General features: G+C 45.3%; 1 long non-coding RNA gene across 1 annotated transcript in view; it reads left to right on the forward strand.

Moving 5' to 3' along the window:
- LOC308621522 overlaps positions 1-11,545 on the forward strand; it is a 54,292-nt gene extending 42,747 nt beyond the window's left edge. The window contains exons 2-4 of the long non-coding RNA XR_014016477.1: positions 7,763-8,195; positions 10,100-10,190; positions 11,199-11,545. This is a non-coding gene — a long non-coding RNA (uncharacterized lncRNA). The remainder of the gene's footprint in view (positions 1-7,762; positions 8,196-10,099; positions 10,191-11,198) is intronic.
- Positions 11,546-19,536: the final 7,991 nt, after the last annotated feature.

Genomic DNA, 19,536 nt, shown 5'->3' on the forward strand with positions numbered 1-19,536 from the left:
GAAGGGCGGTCCTTTGTGTGAGAGTTATTACATCCACTTCCCCCACGGCAGCTGCCCGTGCTCCTTGGCCCGAGAGCAAGGCTGGTGGGGCTGGGACTTCTCGCTCCTCAGAGACAAAGCGAACCCAGGACTGACCAAAGTGAGGCACAGATGCGTACTTGAGGCCAGCACAGGGGACAGTCACGGTTTGGAGAAGACGGAGCAGGTCCCTCGATGTGAACTTCCCAGGACGCTTGGCAGCTCTTCAACGGGCTGCCCACCTGCAATCCAAGATCCAAAGGTCTTTACGCAAGTTGGCATTCAAGCGAATTTGGAGGCAAAGCCTGACCCACACCAGCGTGCGCGACCGTTCCTGCTCTGAGGCCAAGTCACTGAACGCAAGGCCCTGCCTCAGTTCTTGTCAACACCACATACGTAAAACCTAAACAGTTCTGAGGTCTGTAATGCACCCAGCCCCAGGGGTTTCAGGAAAGGGACTGGGCCAGTATTGGGTCCTCCCAGCTAAATTCAAAGCTCTCTAAGAAGGGTTTATTTGTTCTCCTCAGGACAGCTCCTCCAGATACCAAGAAGGATGGCTGTTGCAAGGGAAGGATTCGGGAAGGGGGTGCACTCCTAGGGTATCCTCGGCCTTCAGAGACTGCGGCAGGCAGGACCATCCAGACAGCACACAGAGGAGAGCACAGGCGGAGGGCCTGCGTATCGACCCTGGAAGATGCACCCGTGTCCTTCCCACAGGCCGGAGGAGGCATCGGAAGGCAATTCCTGGAACTCGTGGGGGTAGTGCTTCCAGGAACATTCGACAGCACGGTTGACATGGAGGATGGCTTTCTTTTCAGGATGATACGAATGATAAGCCTTGGGTTCTAAGTCAGGCCCCAGACACTCAGTCTTCCTGAACCCCGTAAGCGCTGGAGACAGATTGCAGAGGCCAGGAGCCATCATGGGTGCAGTGTGAGCAGCAGATGCACAGACAGTGCCAGGGGCCTGTGGGTGCAGAGTTCCCTCCGTGAGCCAGAAAAGGGTGTGGAGGGGCAGCACGCAGCCTGGTTGTGGGTTACTGGGGTGCAACCCTCTCTCCGGAGCTTCACTCTGCTCATCTGTCTTTCCCTTGATCTCACAGAGCACGCTGAAGACAGCAGGCTTCATCTGATGACAATTCAGAGCACGCTTTCTGGCCTGCGCCTCGTCCAGGCTCTCTGGTCGGTGATGGCCATGATCTGCAGGACGTCGTCCGTGTCGGAGCCCGGTGGGGGCCGGAGCGGTGAGCGGCGCGGGGCAGGGGGGCGGCGGCGCGGGGCGTCCATGAGCGGCGAGGCCAGGCGGGCGCTCAACCAAGGAGCAGCCGAGCCTGGAGAGCTCGCGCGGACATCGTAGCCTGAACATTCTATTTATACTTCCATTCTCAAAGCTAGGTATTACACTTAGCTCTTCTTCACTGATGAAAGGTATTGGTACAAAAAATATTTGGTGAATCTGGCTTTCTACTGTGAAAAACAGGATCTGTGAAAGGACAGTGTACTATGACCCACAGCACGCCTTCATTTGTGAGTGGCTACACTCAGGGTAAGAGCACTGTACTTCCAGGGATTAGAAGTGCCAATAAAGATATGTCATAAATTTTCTACTACATGCACTAGGCCATTATTAATTCTTTGTCTGGACATACTATAATATTCCTTTGGGTAGAGACCTTTTGGTTCTACTCCTAAATCTCAGAAAAGGAGATCTATCTGAATTTGGAGAAAAGGAAAAAGGAATAAGTATTTCTTGTCTGTCTTTTACAGGTGATATGATTTTAGTACCTTTCATGTCACAAATAGACCCCATAGTAATTGCTAAAACTCAGCCCATCTGTCTACTGCTTGACCATTTTGTGACAAGATGAAATAACCCATCCTTTTCTACCCAGATTATTACAACATGAGCTCCCATTGGCCTTCTTTCCAGAAATGAAGGCCCCTCAAAGTATCTTCTCAGTTATCACTGTGAACTGTCCAGGAATCTGGGCTCCTGATAACCAGACGGAAGTGTTCCTGAGAACAAGTCCCTCTAGTTTTTCTTTCTGTTCAGGCTTCTTGTCTTGATGCCAGAATCTGCCCATACTACTGATGATTCCCAAGAGTTAGCCACTTTGATGAGCTCACCTGCCTTTTCCCAGCCCACCTCCAGCACATGCCTATTCTAGCCTTGGGGAGGGACCATTGCCCTTCTTACTTCTCCTCTGAGTAACTCGGTCAGGCTTGTGAACACAGAGTGGTTCACAGCATCAGCAGGGGCCACTCTTAAAGCCCACAAGCTAAAAATCTTCCTTCCTAATCCCCATAGACATCCCAGTGGTGGGGGCAGCTCAACCTCTACAATGGGAATTCCCAGGCGTTCCGACCTGGAGTCCAATCAACTCCCAGTTCCAGAGAGAACCTGTCCTTCCATCCTCCAGTGCATGCCCACTCATTTCCTGCTTCTGGGTGATTGACAGTGGGGCAGATCCCTTTCCTCCAGAAGGACTTCCCATGGCCCCAATGAGAGTTCACCATGCATTTCCCTATGATGATGGACTCATTCAGCTGTGGGTAATACCCTGTTGGGGACACTTCCCATCCAGGCTGGGCTAGTACCAAGGCTATAATCCAGGGTCTTCACTGTGTCACCAGAGTCAGGAGAGGAGGAGTTATGATCTGCAAATCTCTGAGAGTTCAGCCTCAGGTCCCAGCCTCCCACAAGAAAATGCCTGGAATCCAAAAGACACAAGATCTCCCAGGCTGTAGGTGGTCTAAATCTGGGTATGGGGGATAGTCTGCTGAGACTCCACAGAGAACAGTGCTGCTAAGAAGCCCAATTGACATTATAAACAGGATACTCAACCTCTCATGCTGAAGCCCTGGCCTTTGGGTCACTTCTCTACCTCAGGGTCTTCCAGAGAACACTGGGTAAGCTTTCACATTATATTTACATGACTAAAAGGGCTCATCAGAGTGGTCACTCCCAACTAAATGGAGGGTCTTCTCTAAAAAACAAATTCCATTTTCTTCTCTTGAATGCAAAATTTGCTTGTCACCCACAAAATAGTAAAATACTACGTTAAAAGAAATTAAAGCTCCCAGCTGCACTCAGATTATGGCCACCTGATTTGTGACTGTGATCCATTCTCATGTCATAATCAGGGCTACTTTGACTCTAATAAAAACTCAGAGGGTGTATCCTAGTTGGAAATGATTCTGCGACTGCCCTCAGAGTGAATCTGTATCACAGGATTTCTCTCTTTCTTGCAAAGTTGCTTCAAATTTTGAAATGATTTTTACTCTTTGACAGACTTAAGAAGAGGAAATACGGTACAAAAAAAGAAAATAAAAACATTAAGAAAACACATCCTTATGGAAATAAAGCATGATATTTGAGGCAACATGAGTTAGCTATGAAAATGGGTGGGCTAGCCTGCAGTTTCAAATTGCTGCATTTGTCTGAGAGCTCAATTTTAAAGGGCAGGGAAAATGGTTGAAGGAAGCTAAGAGTGCTTAGGTGGACGCAATCTGCAGTGATAAGAAAATGTGATGGAATGGCTTCTGAGGTGGAGAGACTTGCTTGCATGGATGCATGATTGGATGCAGCAAATTTCTGTGTCTAAAACTAAGTATCAGATTTGGCAAGAGCATTATTATTATTATTATTATTATTATTATTATTATTATTATTTTCCATGCTGAGGAACAGACCCCCAGAGACATCAAAGGAATATGCTGTCAGGGAGAACAAAGGATATTTTGGTTCTTCAAGGAAAACAACTTGGTAGAAGTTCAGCATTCTGGAGAAGGGAAATGATTAGACTCAATGGTATAGCGGTGAGAACTTTTTGAAATAAAAGAGTGAGAAATCTTTGAAGAATATGAATTTGCCAAGGACATTGTTCTCCCAGTATTTACCACCATTTACCAAAGACATTTATAATCAGTCAGGCATATAGGCTAGGTTAAGAAAAAATTTCAGACACATGACCCTAATTTAAATACAATTCCAGAACCGTCAGAGCCATCAAAGTATCCTTTAACAGCCACAAGATTTACCTGGGATGGAAAGTGTCTACTTTCCAAACACACTGTATTGTAGAAAGTTACCCTGGTTCAGCTCATTGGGCAAACTCTCTGAAAAGGAAGAGCTCTGATAGCTTGTATTTACATTTTAAATACACGTTTTTAAAATCATTTGTGTTGGATAAACGTGTACGGTAAAATGCGTTTTTTGTTGCATCATCACTTGGGTATTTTTATTACTCAAAATGCATTTGAGGAACACAGCCCCAATTTGTAACATTCTGTGAGCAGGACATAAGGTTTTAGGTTCTAAATTAGAGCTTGCACAGTATGAAGCTTTTTAACAGATGTGGCCTCATTTAAACCTTGGCAGCCTGGAAGGAGGTATTTTCCTCACTTGAGGAAGAATCAGGTCCAGTAATTTGCCTGTGGTCAGTCACCAAGCATTATTATTTAAATACGGGTCTGTCCGACTCCCAAATCTCTGTTCTTTCCTATCTTAGAAGGCTGCCTTCTAGGAATTATGCAGTTAAAAAGTACTTTCTGACTTTCAGCCTAACCAGCTTTCTTAATAGCATGCACACGTGGACACACACAAACACACACCCTCTCTCACACACATACCTATACCTCCTGCACACACACAGACTAACCCTTACATCTTGAAGATTCTCCCTGACTTAAATCTTGATGATCTAATTTAAATTACTTGGATATCACAAAGTACTTCAAAGTTTTTCAAGTTTCAAGATTTTTTTCAAAAATCATTGCTTTCTTACACTGGAAATTTTTGGATTGAAAATTAAAGTTCAAGATTTGGTTTAACTGAAAGGGTTCTCAGCTTTTCACAATCTAGCTGGACCCTCAATTTTTCCAAAATAATTCAGCATTTCTTCTCCTTTCCTCTTTCCTTCTTTTTGTCTTTAAAAAACTTGAGATTTGATGCTTTATAGGAGTATTTATATGTCTTACATTGAAAATTAGTAAAAATGTATTGAATGAGAAGAAAGTAACCTAGACAGATTCACACTGTTATTCTCATCTTACTGGAATTATTTTTCTAGTTTTGTTAGTCTGACTTATGTTCCAAAGTCTGATTTTGTTTGTGAAAACAAACCGCCCCCTGCAAACATAGCAAGCTATTGTACCCAGACTTAACTTATTTAACTTTCATTAGTTAAATGTAGCAAATTTTCTTTGTATAATGAGTGTGTTACAGCAGGCAGGTAGTTAGATATGAACAGAGAAAGGGAGGTAGGGGCCAGATGGCAGGAAACCACACATCTTGTAAACAGCATGGGTCCATGGGCAGACAAAGAAAAGCAGGAACCTCCAGACTGATAGAAAACCACACATTTTGGGGTGATAAGTGTCCTGGAGGCACACAAAGAAAGGTGGGAAAAGGCCGGACTCTCCAGTGTCCGAATGTAACCTTTTGCTCATTATGCGCTCATTACAATAGCCTTGCAGATAAGAAGTACTCATCAGGCACCTATGCCATGACACTTCCGATCAAAGCTAAATAAGGACAAGAATCCTTCTCCCCTCGGGAAGGTGGTGCTGGGATGAAAATCAGGGAATACAACCCTCAAACCCCTCCCTCCGCAATGAATATTCCTCCCCCTCATTTGTACGCCCCACATAACCGGTTTGCCAAAGAAACTCAGGGCAGTTACTCACCTGAGACGGCCCACTCTCATCTCGGGATTGTACTATTGCTTAAAATATCCTCACTTTACTTACTTTCCTGACCTCCCTGTCTCATTTCTGATTCTTTCTGTGATGAGTCAAGAACCTTTCCCTGGGAACGTCTTGGAGACTCAGCCAGGAGAGTTCGGTAAGCCTCAGCGTCTCGCCTCCTTTGCACTTTTACTTCCGAGAGGCACTGCTTTACTTCCCGCCATTACTCTCTCTCTCACACTCTCTCCCTTACTCTTTCTCTCTTTTGCTTTCTTATTGTCTGTCGCCTTTTTGGACTTAGCCTCTCACTTCCTTTGGGCTTGAGAGGCCCTGCCTTACTTCCCACCATCTCTCTCTCACTCTCTCCCTTTCTCTTTCTAATTGTCTGTCCCATTTTCAGACCTATTGTTGCAGAAATGTGGGCGTGGGTTGAGCAGTTCAAAGCCATTAGGGCGTCCACTGGATGGAGCACGTGTGGGAAGGGGTGGCGGGGAGAGTGGCACCACCCACAAAAGGGAAGGGAAAAGAGAGGCTTTTCCACAAACCATCTCCTTCAATGGCCAGTGCCTGTTTTCAGAAACTTACCACCGTTTTAGAGAAAAGAAAGCTGGGACTTAAATAGGTCCTAGAACTATGAGGATGTCCATTCCAGGGGAACGTACCCTGGAACACAGGGATTAATCTATGGAGTCTATAGAGAAGCCTTCAGGAAGGTCACTCATCCTGGGTACCGTGGACACCATGATTGGTTACAGGCCCAAGAACACTGGGGCCAGCAGGACCGCGTTATGGGGGAGTAGCTAGCCTCCATTTTGGCTAGGGTTGACAGGGCTAGGTGGGCGGGGATGCCTGGAGCCAGTCCTGTCTTAGGGAGCCCCCATGGGACCTCCTAATGCTGATGCTCCTCTCTGGTACAGGAGCATCCTCTCCCTGAAGGAACGATGGGACACACCTCCTCCATCCCCAAGGATTCACCCCTTGGGTGCGTTCTGAGTCACTGGGACAGGTTTTCTCTAGATTCTTTAAAATGAGAAAAGCTCATTTTCTTTTGTAACACAGGCTGGCCCCAATATAAACTTGAGGACGATGAGTCCTGGCCAGAAAATGGGAGCCTTACCTATAATACTATCCTACGGTTAGACATCTTTTTCAAAAGGCAGGGGTAATGGACAGGAGTTCCTTATGTTCAGGCTTTTATGACCCTAAGAGAGAACCGGAGCAATGCAAGTCCTATGTTAGGGAACCTTGCCAACTGGGACCCATTCACGCTACACAAAGCCATCTCTAGTGGCATCTCTGGAGGAACATGAGCCCCAGACAGAAGATCATGTCCCAACACTCTTTCACCATCTTCAGCCTCTCCCCTGCCCTATAAGCCTCTTTACCCTTCCATACCAGAAGTGCAGCCAGAGCTTCTTTGCCCCCTTCAGGAAGTAGTAGGCGGGCCTAACTCGGGAGTTAACCCGAGTCCACACCCCTTTTTCTTTGTCCAACCTCAACCAGCGCTGCACTTGCTTAGGCTGATTCTTGGAGGACCCTAGTCAGTTCACCAAAGAATCCCAGGGACTAACTCTCTCCTTTGACCTTACTTGGAAGGACGTAAATATTGTCCTTTCCCACTGCTGCACCATTGAGGAAAAGACCTCAGTGTATTTGGGCACAGGCTCAAACATATGCTAATGGATTACATGTTGCCCAACAATATCAGTACCCTGTGGGCATGACAGCAGTGCCTCTAATGGATCCTAATTGGGACTATCAGCCAGGCCAAGCTGGTATCCTTTGCCTCATTGAAGGGATGAAACAATGCATAATTAAACCTGTTGACTATGATAAGGTTAAAGACATCACCCAAAGCCAAGATGAAAATCTAGCCCCATTTCAGGCCTGATTGGTAGAGGCCCTCAGAAAGTATAGGAATGTACACCCAAAAACTTTCGAGGGACACACCATATTTGCAACCCACTTCATTAGCCAATCAGCCCCTGACATCCGTCGAAAGCTTCAAAAGCTTGCCATGGGGCCCCAAACTCCTCTCAATCTTCTTATTGACACAGCCTTCAGTGCCTTCAACCATAGAGACCAGGCTGAGGAGGAAAGGAAGGAACAGCATGACTTAAGGAAGGAATGACAAGTCAGGCTTTTGGCAGCCATCATGACAAGACCTAACCCACCTCCTGGTTATCCCGAAAGTACTCCCAGAAGACCTCCTCCAGGAAGGGGAGCCTGTTTTAGCTGTGGGAGCCCTGAACACCGGAGCAAGGAATGCCCAGGAAACAGGTCCCCACCTACACCCAAAACGCCATGCCCGCTCTGCAAGAAGATGGGCTACTGGAGGAGGGAATGCCCCCAGTTCCAAAGGGAACGAGGAAGTTCCCCCATGCCAGTCATGGCAGTGGTTGACTGATGGGACCCAAGACCTCCCAAGGCTCCCAAATAGACCGTCATCATCACACAGGAGGAATTGTTGGGTGACTACGGACGTGGCAGGTAAGCTTGTCCAATTTCTAGTGGACACGGCAGCCACTTACTCTGTCCTGACTCCTCACGCTGGGCCCATTGCCCCCGAAACCTGCTCTATTGTTGTGGTAGAAGGAGGGCTTAAACTAAAACATTTCACCACCCCACTAACTCACACCTGGGGAAAGACCCTTATAACTCACAAGTTTCTTGTCATGCCTGAATGCCCCAGCCCGTTATTTGGAAGGGATTTTCTCTCAGCCTTGGGGGCGACTCTTACTCTCCCTGAAAACCAAAGCCAAGGAGTGTTTTTGGCTGGACTATGTATTATACAAGGCATGGACAGTCCAGCCCAAAATATTCCACTGGAAATTGAAAAATTTATAGATCCACAGGTCTGGGATCAGGGAATCCCAGGGAAGGCAAAGTTTGTCACTCCTATAAAATCACCTTAAAGGAAACTAATAATATCCCTTCCAGGCACCAGTACCCCATAAAACCAGTGACTCAACAAGGCCTCCAATCCCTAATCACATAATTTATCACACATGGGCTTTTGGTGCCATGCCAATCTGCCTGTAATACTCCAATCCTACCTGTCCTCAAACCAAATGGGGATTATAGAATGGTTCAAGATCTCCGAATCCTAAATGAAGCTGTAATTCCCCCTTCACCCAATCGTTCCCAACTCATACATAATCCTTACTCAGATCCCAGAGGACACAGCCTGGTTTACGGTCCTTGATCTTTTTTTTTTTTTTTTTTTTTTTTTTTTGGCGGTACGCAGGCTTCTCACTGTTATGGCGTCTCCCATTGCGGAGCACAGGCTCCGGACACGCAGGCTCAGCAGCCATGGCTCACGGGCCCAGCCACTCCGCAGCATGTGGGATCTTCCCAGATCGGGGCACTAACCTGTGTCCCCCGCATCGGCAGGTGGACTCTCAACCACTTCGCCACCAGGGAAGCCCTATGGTCCTTGATCTTAAAGATGCCTTCTTCTGTACACCTGTTTACCCTGATTCTCAATACCTTTTTGCTTTCGAATGGACTGACCTAGACACAAATGAAACCCAACAATATACCTGGACTGTCCTTCCTCAGGGATTCTAGGACAGCCCACACCTGTTTGGCAATGCCCTAGCTAAGGAACTAAGGGAACAAAAATTAGAGACGGGGCCGTTATTACAGTATGTAGGCGACCTCCTTACCTGCAGCCCATCAAAGGAAGCTTCAGACCAAAACACCATACAGGTCCTCAATTTCCTGGGCTCCAAGAGATAGAAAATATCCTCGTGGAAAGCCCAAGTTTCCTCCCAGAGAGTCACTTACCTCGGACACGTTCCAAGCCCAGGGAAGCGTGCCCTTGCGACCCAGAATAAGGAAGCAATCCTCTACTTAAAACCACCACAAACAAAGAAACAGCTCAGAGCCTTCTAAGGAATGGTTGGATTTTGTAGGACTTGGATTCCCAGGTTTGGTCTCATGGCAAAACCATTGTATGGGGCCCCAAAGGGATTGGACATGGAACCCCTAGATTGGACAGGGAATTTACAAACAGCATTTGATCAGATTAAGACTGCCCTAATTAGCGCCCCAGCCCTAGGGATCCCAGATCTTAACAAGACCTTTACTCTACCTCAGAAAAACAGGGAATTGCCCTGGGAGTTCTCACCCAAAAAGTAGGGCCAATTCCACGACCAGTGGCATATCTCTCCAAGCAACTGGACTCGGTGTTCTCAGGTTGGCCAGGCTGTCTGAGAGCCTGGTATAATCAGATACAATCAAGGGAAGCAAGAATGGGCTGAGATCGTTAAGGGGTGATTCCCAGTATACACTTGGCTTCTTCCATTTCTAGGTCCCATAGGCACTCTATTTCTCCTCCTTCTCTTTGGTCCTTGTATTTTTAACCACCTAGTTGAATTTCTATCTTCTAGAACACAACAATTCCTACTTCAAATGACGCTATGCCAGGGATTTCAACCCATCCCACCTGAAGAAGGGGACCATCAACACCTGCTGGACAAGGTAGCTGCGCTGCCTCTTTCCACTCCCCGCTCTCCACCTCCGCCACTGTAAACAACCCCGAGACCTCTATCTCTGACAGACGCCCGTGCTCAGGTTGAAGCAGTTACAGAAGGCGGACCATCCGCCCTTTGTCTCTTAAAAGATTTTAAGGGTCCAGGCTCCTTGGGGGTGAATGTTGCAGTAGGCAGGTAGCGAGCAAAAAAAGGGGGGCAAGGGCTAGGTGGCAGGAAACCACACATCTTGTAAACAGCGGGGGTCCATGGGCAGACAGAGAAAAGCAGGAACCTCTACACTGATAGGAAACCACACATTTTGGGGTGATAAGTGTCCTGGAGACAAAGAAAGATGGGAAAAGGCGGGAATCTCCAGTGTCCGAATGTAACCTTTTGCTGGGTATTCGCTCATTACGATAAAATAAGCCTTGCAGATAAGAAGTACCCATCAGGCACCGATGCCATGACACTTCCGATCAAAGCTAAATGAGGACAAGAACCCTTCTCCCCTGGGGAAGGTGGTGCTGGGATGAAAATCAGGGGATACGAACCCCAAACCCCTCCCTCCCCAGTGAATATTCCTCCCCTTCATTTGTACGCCCCACATAACCGGTTTGCCAAAGAAACTCAGGGCAGCTACTCACCTGAGACTGCCTGCTCTCACCTTGGGAGGGTACTATCACTTACATAAAACCTCCCTTTACTTACTTTCCTGACCTCCCTGACTCCTTTCTGAAGTCTTTCTGCGACGACAAGACACCGGGAAGAAGTGTAGCTCCGTTACTAATGAGAATGGTGGAAGGACTCTGGCAAAGCCAAGATCGTGCGTGTGCGCACACACTCTTGCACGTGCATGCACGCACACACGTGGCACGCACACGCACGTGCACACGCATGTGCGTGGCCATGCGGGTGTGAGTGAGGGTGTGTGTCCTGTGGGATGTTTAATTAAAGGTGGAGGCAGGCTTGGCAGGGAGCCCTGTTGGTAAACAATGTCTGTTTGTAACCTCCTCAGGAATTACCTAGGAAGTGGAAAGACCTGAAAAGATTGTGCGTGAAGTACCCCCTTGGCCGTCCAATGAAGTGTCTGTTATCAGAAGGAAATGTGTACTTTTTGAGGCGAGATCAGTTATGTGCTCTGAACTGAATGATTTTTTGGTTTTTTTTCTGATAACAAGCTGGTGGTAAGCTTCACTGAACTGAGAAATTGTAAACTCTTAGAAAAAGCTGTCTAAAGATAACAATTCAATGTTTCTCTGTAAAGTATTCTGGATGAATCTGATAATTTAAAGCCCACTTCACCAAAACGGGAGTGGTGCTCGCATCCTCTTTATCTTCAATTATGTCTAATCTGTTTCTAATTCAAACGCTGTGCTGCTGTTGTCAAATATAGATTTTAAATGTTTTATGCTTCTCCGCTGGGAAGTTTTAAAATGAATGCGGGCTGTCTGTCAGGACGGTGCCAGTTGAATCTAATAAAGTTTTAACTAAATTTAAAGGAAATAAAAGAGTACTTAAAAATGAAATGATTCATGGTTCATGAGATGGAAGATGTTTAATGAATGGCAGTTGGGGAAAAGTTATGGTAGAGTCTCCGTGGATCACCTGCTTCACCTCTACAGAACTCTCCTTGAATAAATGCATCGTGTCTTTCAGCTCACAAGGCAGGTTAAAAATCAAGTCATCTGGGCTTCCCTGGTGGCGCAGTGGTTGGGAGTCCGCCTGCCGATGCAGGAGACACGGGTTCGTGCCCCGGTCCGGGAGGATCCCACATGCTGCGGAGCTGCTGGGCCCGTGAGACACTCCAGGTAGCTGAGTACTGTGGAATACCAAAGCAGAAAAGTGTTCGAGGATAATGTTGGGCATCGTCTGACCTGGGACCCCAGGGGCTGTTGCTGGGGTTATATTTGTAGAAATGCTACCCTGATAAAACTTTTGAGACCTCTTCTTAAATTTATTAATTTAGAGAAAGCAAGGAAGAAATGTTTTATTAGAGCTCAGAAAATGTTTCTGTCTTATAAAATTGCCATTTCATAGTCAGGAATGTTTAACTGGGGCTTAAAGGTGAAGACACTGGAGCAATTTGTCATCATGTAGATTTTTCTTGGGTTTGCTTCGAATCCTTTTTGGACTGCCAACGGGGATGTCTTTTGCTGCCTTGGATGTCTCTCCTGATTTGGTTTTGGAAGGGTTTTTCCAGAATATCCTTTAAATGATCATTAGAATTTGTGCTTAATAGCAAAAGCCCTTGAAATTTTAACACCATAATCCTTCTAGGTCCCCATCCTCCCTCTCCCCCAAGTTTATCTTAAGAGCAACTATATTTTTATCTAGGGTAAGACCCTAGCATGATAAAGAATAGTAGGACTAAGCTGATTCTTAGGAGGAAAAAAAGTCATTTTACTGATCTCTTAGCTCACTTTGGCTTGACCCATTTACAAAACTGACATTAAAAAAATCTAAGAAAAAGGGCTTCCCTGGTGGCGCAGTGGCTAAGAATCTGCCTGCCAATGCAGGGGACATGGGTTTGAGCCCTGGTCCGGGAAGGTCCCACTCTGGCATACAGAGTGAAGTAAGTCAGAAAGAGAAAGACAAATACCGTATGCTAACACATATATATGGAATTTAAGAAAAAAAAATGTCATGAAGAACCTAGGGGTAAAACAGGAATAAAGACACAGACCTACTTGAGAATGGACTTGAGGATATGGGGAGGGGGAAGGGTAAGCTGAGACAAAGCGAAAGAGAGGCATGGACATATATACACTACCAAACGTAAGGTAGATAGATAGTGGGAAGCAGCCACATAGCACAGGGAGATCAGCTCGGTGCTTTGTGACCGCCTGGAGGGGTGGGATAGGGAGGGTGGGAGGGAGGGAGACGCAAGAGGGAAGGGATGTGGGAACAGATGTATATGTATGACTGATTCACCTTGTTATAAAGCAGAAACTAAAAAAAAAAGAGAGACATGGGCTTCCCTGGTGGCGCGGTGGTTAAGAATACACCTGCCAATGCAGGGGACACAGGTTCGAGCCCTGGTCCAGGAAGATCCCACATGCCACGGAGCAACTAAGCCCGTGCCCCACAACTACTGAGCCTGCGCTCTAGAGCCCGTGAGCCACAACTACTGAGCCGCATGCCACAATTACTGAAGCCCGCTTGCCTAGAGCCCACGCTCTGCAACAAGAGAAACCACTGCAATGAGAAGCCCACACACTGCAACCAAGAGTAGCCCCTGCTCGCCACAACTAGAGAAAGCCCGCCTGCAGCAACGAGGACCCAATGCAGCCAAAAATAAATAAATAAATTTATTAACAAACAAACAAACAAAAGAGTCATGTACCACAATGTTCATTGCAGCACTATTTACAATAGCCAGGACATGGAAGCAACCTAAGTGTCCATCGACAGATGAATGGATAAAGAAGATGTAGCACATATATACAATGGAATATTACTCAGCCATAAAAAGAAATGAAATTGAGTTATTTGTAGTGAGGTGGATAGACCTAGAGTCTGTCATACAGAGTGAAGTAAGTCAGTAAGTCAGAAAGAGAAAAACAAATACCATATGCTAACACATATATATGGAATCTAAAAAAAAAAATGATTCTGAAGAACCTAAGGGCAGGACAGGAATAAAGACGCAGACATAGAGAATGGACTTGAGGACGAGGGGAGAGGGAAGGGTAGGCCAGGACGAAGTGAGAGAGTGGCGTGGACATATCTACACTACCAAATGTAAAATAGATAGCTAGTGGGAAGCAGCTGCATAGCACAGGGAGATCAGCTCGGTGCTTTGTGACCACCTAGAGGGGTGGGATAGGGAGGGTGGGAGGGAGACGCAAGAGGGAGGAAATATGGGGATATATGTATACGTATAGTTGATTCGCTTTGTTATACAGCAGAAACTAACACAGCATTGTAAAGCAATTATACTCCAATAAAGATGTTAAAAAAAAATCATGGGCCCGTGTGAAGCAAAGTGATTTATCAATGACAATTTAGAATAATAGGTAGAGAGGAGCTATTTTTGTATTTGTTATTGTCCATCAGGGCATGGGAAGATTTGATTCATCACAGTGTCAGGCACGATCTATTCCTATCAGATCCAGACGCCATCTCTTTGTGTTCTTTATTGTTAATTGCACTGGACCTAGATAATTTTGTGTCTCCCATGCATGATGAAAGGTAGCAATGATGTTATTATAATGCATGGCTCTTCAGAACCTGCTTGTGGTTTGCGGTTCCCTAATACCATTTATTTAATTCTGGTTACAGCATCACTCAGGAACCCATTAGTTCAAGGAATGTCCATCCCCTGTCCAGCATGGCTCAAGATGAATCAGGGAAAGCATGGCATTGCTACCCCCATCCAAGGCAAGAGACATAGGTTGGAAGGGCCCCTGGTATAGGGAACAACAGGCTCAAAAACCCTTGGAGAAAAAGTGAGTCTCCTTGAGGACTGCCTGACACGTGGCACAGAGCCCGTGGAAGATACGGGGTGCCCCGCCTGGGGTCCAGCAGTGGAGTCACATGGACTAAAGGATGCCTGCCACCACCCCTGCCGCCTTCAGGTGCCATGGGCCAGAGGTAGTACCATGGTTGGAGCCAAGTCACACAGCTCAAGTCCAGAGGGTCAGCAGTGGACCACCAGTAATCCAGCACCCAGAACTCATCCTCCTTCGCTGACCCAAACAAGCCCCAATTCAGCACCATTCTGGCAGCCAATCTCACAGGATCCAATGAAAGAAATGCTGCGCTACCAGCAGGAGAAAACTGCTGCCAGGACACCCTCGTGGAGCCAGAGCTGAGTCACAGGACCCACAGACACGAGGCTCTGAGCTCCTCGAGGCAACAGCAAGGGTAGAGGGTCAGAGAGAAACAGAAGGCCCCCAGAGTCCTGGTCCTGGCTCACAGCAGCACTGCAAGCCCACTGGCCTCAGACACCTCAGGGGGACCGTGAAATTTTTGAGGAAGGCACCTAAAACCCAAGGCCCCCTAAGTGTGGGGTACAGGGCAGAGGGCCATTTGTCCCTGTCTAAGGGTAGAACAGTAACTCACCTCACAGATCTCTCCCTGTTTCATGTGTATCCATTTGGTATTCACCCTTGATCGGGAATTCTTTAAAGAGAAGGATTACATCACAAACGTTTTCTGTATCGGTCACAGACCCCAGCACCATGCTAGATTCATACCTGATGCCCAGTGGGTAACTGCAGACCCAGGGACTGGCTGAATTGTTTCCCTGGAAGCAGAGTCAGAGAAATGCTGGCTTGGGGCGGGGGGTGACATTTGCAGAAACACCACACAAGAAGCTGATGTTGAATCATTAAATTTCCCCTTTGCGTGAACCTTCTGGTCTGGTGTGCAATCATCAAACAGCCTCTTGTATGACAACTAGGACTCCTGCTGTTCCATCCATATGCTTCTACACTAACATTCTGAACTATCCTTTTAGCAATGCCTAAGAATATGGATGTTATCTTGTAGCCTAGAATCTTTTTAATACTCTGAAAAATCGTTTTCTGTATCTATGTCCTAATAATATATCTCATCATCTTTTTGCGACGAGTGTATGTTTCTGTGTGTGTCTGTCTGTGTGTGTGTGTCTGTGTGTATTTTTTCCACTGGCTTTCATGGGAAAACACTGAAACAATTAATTGCTCTACCCAGGCTTCTACTTCTCTTTCTCTCTCCTGCTCTCAATCTTCTGGACAATTTAGCCTTTTCCTCCTGTTTTGCCATTTCACAGTGAAACGGCAGTGTTTCCACTTTTGAGTGTCATTTCATTACACTTCTAAAGCAACAATCCTGCATCCCAAAATTAACTCTTGTCTGGCGGGAAGTGTAAATGGCTTATGAACGCATAATGCACTTCGTCAAAAAAAAATCCTCACTGTAATGTATATTTCCTCCTTGTTGTGCTTGGGGCATCAATTAATGTCAAAAGCCTGACAATCCCCTGAACACATCCCTTTGACTACTGATACTGGTGTGACATTTCCTGACATGTGGGCAATGTTTTCTACATGTGGCTCACTCCTCTTGCCCTTGGTTTCCATGACACTCTTGTACTTGTTTCCTATTCCCTTCTCCTTCTGGGGACAAAGAGTGTAACAGAAGTGGGTTCTTCACAGACTATAAACCCCATGGTATTTCTTTCTCTTTTTCTTTCTTTCTTTCTCTCTCTCCTTTTCCATAAGAAACTTACTCAAACTTGAAAAATAGTAAAACAGTACTATTTCAACCCTTTCTCCTACATTCTCCTAGTTATTCAGTGGTTAGGTTCTAAAGAAAGTCTTCACCCACTAAGCTTCCAAAAATGACAAGTTCAGAATAAGAGGCCAAGATTTTCTTAGTTTTTTTTAAAAAAATAGTCTATATGTAACAAAAAGGACTTCCATTTTCAAAGGATATACATGGAATACTCTCCAAAAACAGAAACTGAGACTAAGCAGACCCACCCTGAGTCAGTTAGACAGGGTAGGGTTGACCCCTAGGAAAATAAGCCTGATTCACTTTCCTGTATGCATAGACAGAAATTGTGCTGGGGTGGAAACAGAGAGAGGAGTTCAGAGATGAGTTACAGGGAAATCGTATAATCTGGGTTCACGGGGGACCACAGGCAGCATTTCTTGTTCTAAAGGCCCTACTGGTCACTGGCATTCTGGAAAACCCTTAGAGAGAGCCCCCTGTGTGCGGGTACTCGAGTACTCTGCCCTCATGCCTGCATCCTCTCTTGTCCTTCCTAGTTGGAATGTCAGTGGTAACTTCAGTCACAAAAGCATAACTGATGCCCAGTGGGAAAATCTAACATACACTTTTAGAACATAGAATTGTTTACTCACTGAGCAGCCCTACACATCTTGAGATGGATGGAAAACACAAACCAGTCAGAAAGAAACCAAAGGGAAACACCACTACAAATAAATGGGGAGATTTTTCTTGCATCCCTACAGAGTTTGTGTGAGAAAAAAAAAATTGCTTGTTTATAGAAATTTGACCTTAAAACCTCAAAATAAAGAAAGATGCAATTTGAAAGAAATGCCTTTTTCTTAGATTTTTAAAATAATTATTAGCTTTTCTTTATTTAAAAATTTATTTATTTTATTTATTATTTTTGTTTATTTATTTATTAGTTTTGGCTGTGTTGGGTCTTCGTTGCTGTGCGCGGGCTTTCTCTAGTTGCCGTGAGTAGGGGCTACTCTTTGTTGCAGTGCGCGGGCCTCTCACTGCGGTGGCCTCCCCCGTTGCAAAGCACGGGCTCTAGAGTGCGCAGGCTCCAGTTGATGTGGCATGTGGGCTCAGTAGTTGTGGCTCGCGGGCTCTAGAGCACAGGCTCAGCAGTTGTGGTGCACGGGCCTAGTTGCTCCGTCTATCCACCTCATTACAAATAGCTCAGTTTCATTTCTTTTTATGGCTGAGTAATATTCCATTGTATATATGTGCCACATCTTCTTTATCCATTCATCCGATGATGGACACTTAGGTTGTTTCCATCTCTGGGCTATTGTGAATAGAGCTGCAATGAACATTTTGGTACATGTCTCTTTTTGAATGATGGTTTTCTCAGGGTATATGCCCAGTAGTGGGATTGCTGGGTCATATGATAGTTTTATTTTTAGTTTTTTAAGGAACCTCCATACTGTTCTCCATAGTGGCTGTATTAATTTACATTTCCACCAAGAGTGCAAGAGGGTTCCCTTTTCTCCACACCCTCTCCAGCATTTATTGTTTGTAGATTTTTGATGATGGCCATTCTGACTGGTGTGAGGTGATACCTCATTGTAGTTTTGTTTTGCGTTTCTCTAATGATTAATGATGTTGAGTATCCTTTCATGTGTTGGTTGGCAATCTGTATATCTTCTTTGGAGAAATGTCTATTTAGGTCTTCTGCCCATTTTTGGATTGGGTTGTTTGTTTTTTTGATATTAAGCTGCATGAGCTGCTTGTATATTTTGGAAGGCCCATGAATTTTATATATTTTGTATATTTTGGAAGGCCCATGAATTTTATATATTTTGGAAGGCCCATGAAATTTATATTTTTAAATCAAAATGAAAAATAGTTGCCTGAGACCTCAAACACCTTAGAGATGTCCCTGGCAGGGTTTAATTAAATACAGAACTAGTGTTCTAACTGCTTATCACAGATTTAGTAAGCATTTACTTTATTATAATTTTTTAATTCTTAAATATGAAACATTTTAAAACCCAGAAAATATACAAAATAAAATAAGACTTATGAATCCACTACCCTACCATTTTGCTAATATTTGCTTCAGGTTTTCAAAATAAGTAAATCATGATGAATACAATGAAAATGTACCCCCAATCTCTTCCCCCTTCTTCCTTTTGCAGAGGTAGCCTGTCTCCTGATGGTGGTAACATCTTAGTATGAGATCCTCTAGAAGCAGATCCAGAGGCAAGGATTTGAGTGCAAGTAGTTTATTTGAGAATTGTGGGGTGGGGAATTGATACTGGGAAGGAAAAGAAGTTAATGCATGTGCTGATGAGCAGGTTATCCTTGTGGGCAACTGGGACTCAATCCCATAAGGGACTTTGGGGGCCTGTGTAGACAAGCCTCAGAGTTTTTCCATCTGAGGGCTAAGGAAGCTGGTGTGTTTACCCATCAACTCCCTTTGTCATTGGTTGTAGACTCCTTGGCATTCAGGCCTGCCCTGTGAGGGGCTGAGCATTCTCCTCCAGCCTTCAGGTAGAGTGGAAGGTGTTTGCACTAAGAAGCTGGAGGGTTCAGGAATAATGAGCTTGGAGGAAATATGGGCGGGGTCCTGCCAGCACCTGCTGTAGCCAGTACTATTCCCTGACATGGTGTACTTTCTACATCTGTATATATCAAAAAGACAACATAGAGTATTGTCCTATGGGTTTTTAAAGTTTTAAATAAATGGCATCATGCTGAACACATTTTCTACAACTTGCTTTTTTTTTAAACTCAAAATTATATACTTGAGATTTATCCATGTTGAAATATGTAGATGTAAATCATTTATTTTAGCAGCTCTTTGTGTTCAAGTGTTTGAATAAACTACTTTCCATTTACCCAATTGATAGCTTGTTTCCATTCATTCTTATATAATAGACATCTTCACATCCACGTGAGCTCGTGTTTTCTCTATGAGATTCCTGAAAAGCAGATTGCTGCTCACAGGGTAGTCACAGCTTCATGTTTACTGGGTATTGCCAAATTGTTCTACAAGATATTTATGCCAATTTATATTACAGAAAGCGGCATGAAGAATTTCTTTGTCTGCACATCTATGCCAACATTCCTGATATGATAAGATTTGTTCATTTTTGGCGAGTCTCGGGCTGGCCGTGGGCGCAGCC

The sequence above is a fragment of the Mesoplodon bidens genome (assembly GCF_964165515.1).
Source record: "Mesoplodon bidens genome assembly, chromosome: 8".
NCBI classification, from domain to species: Eukaryota; Metazoa; Chordata; class Mammalia; order Artiodactyla; family Ziphiidae; genus Mesoplodon; species Mesoplodon bidens.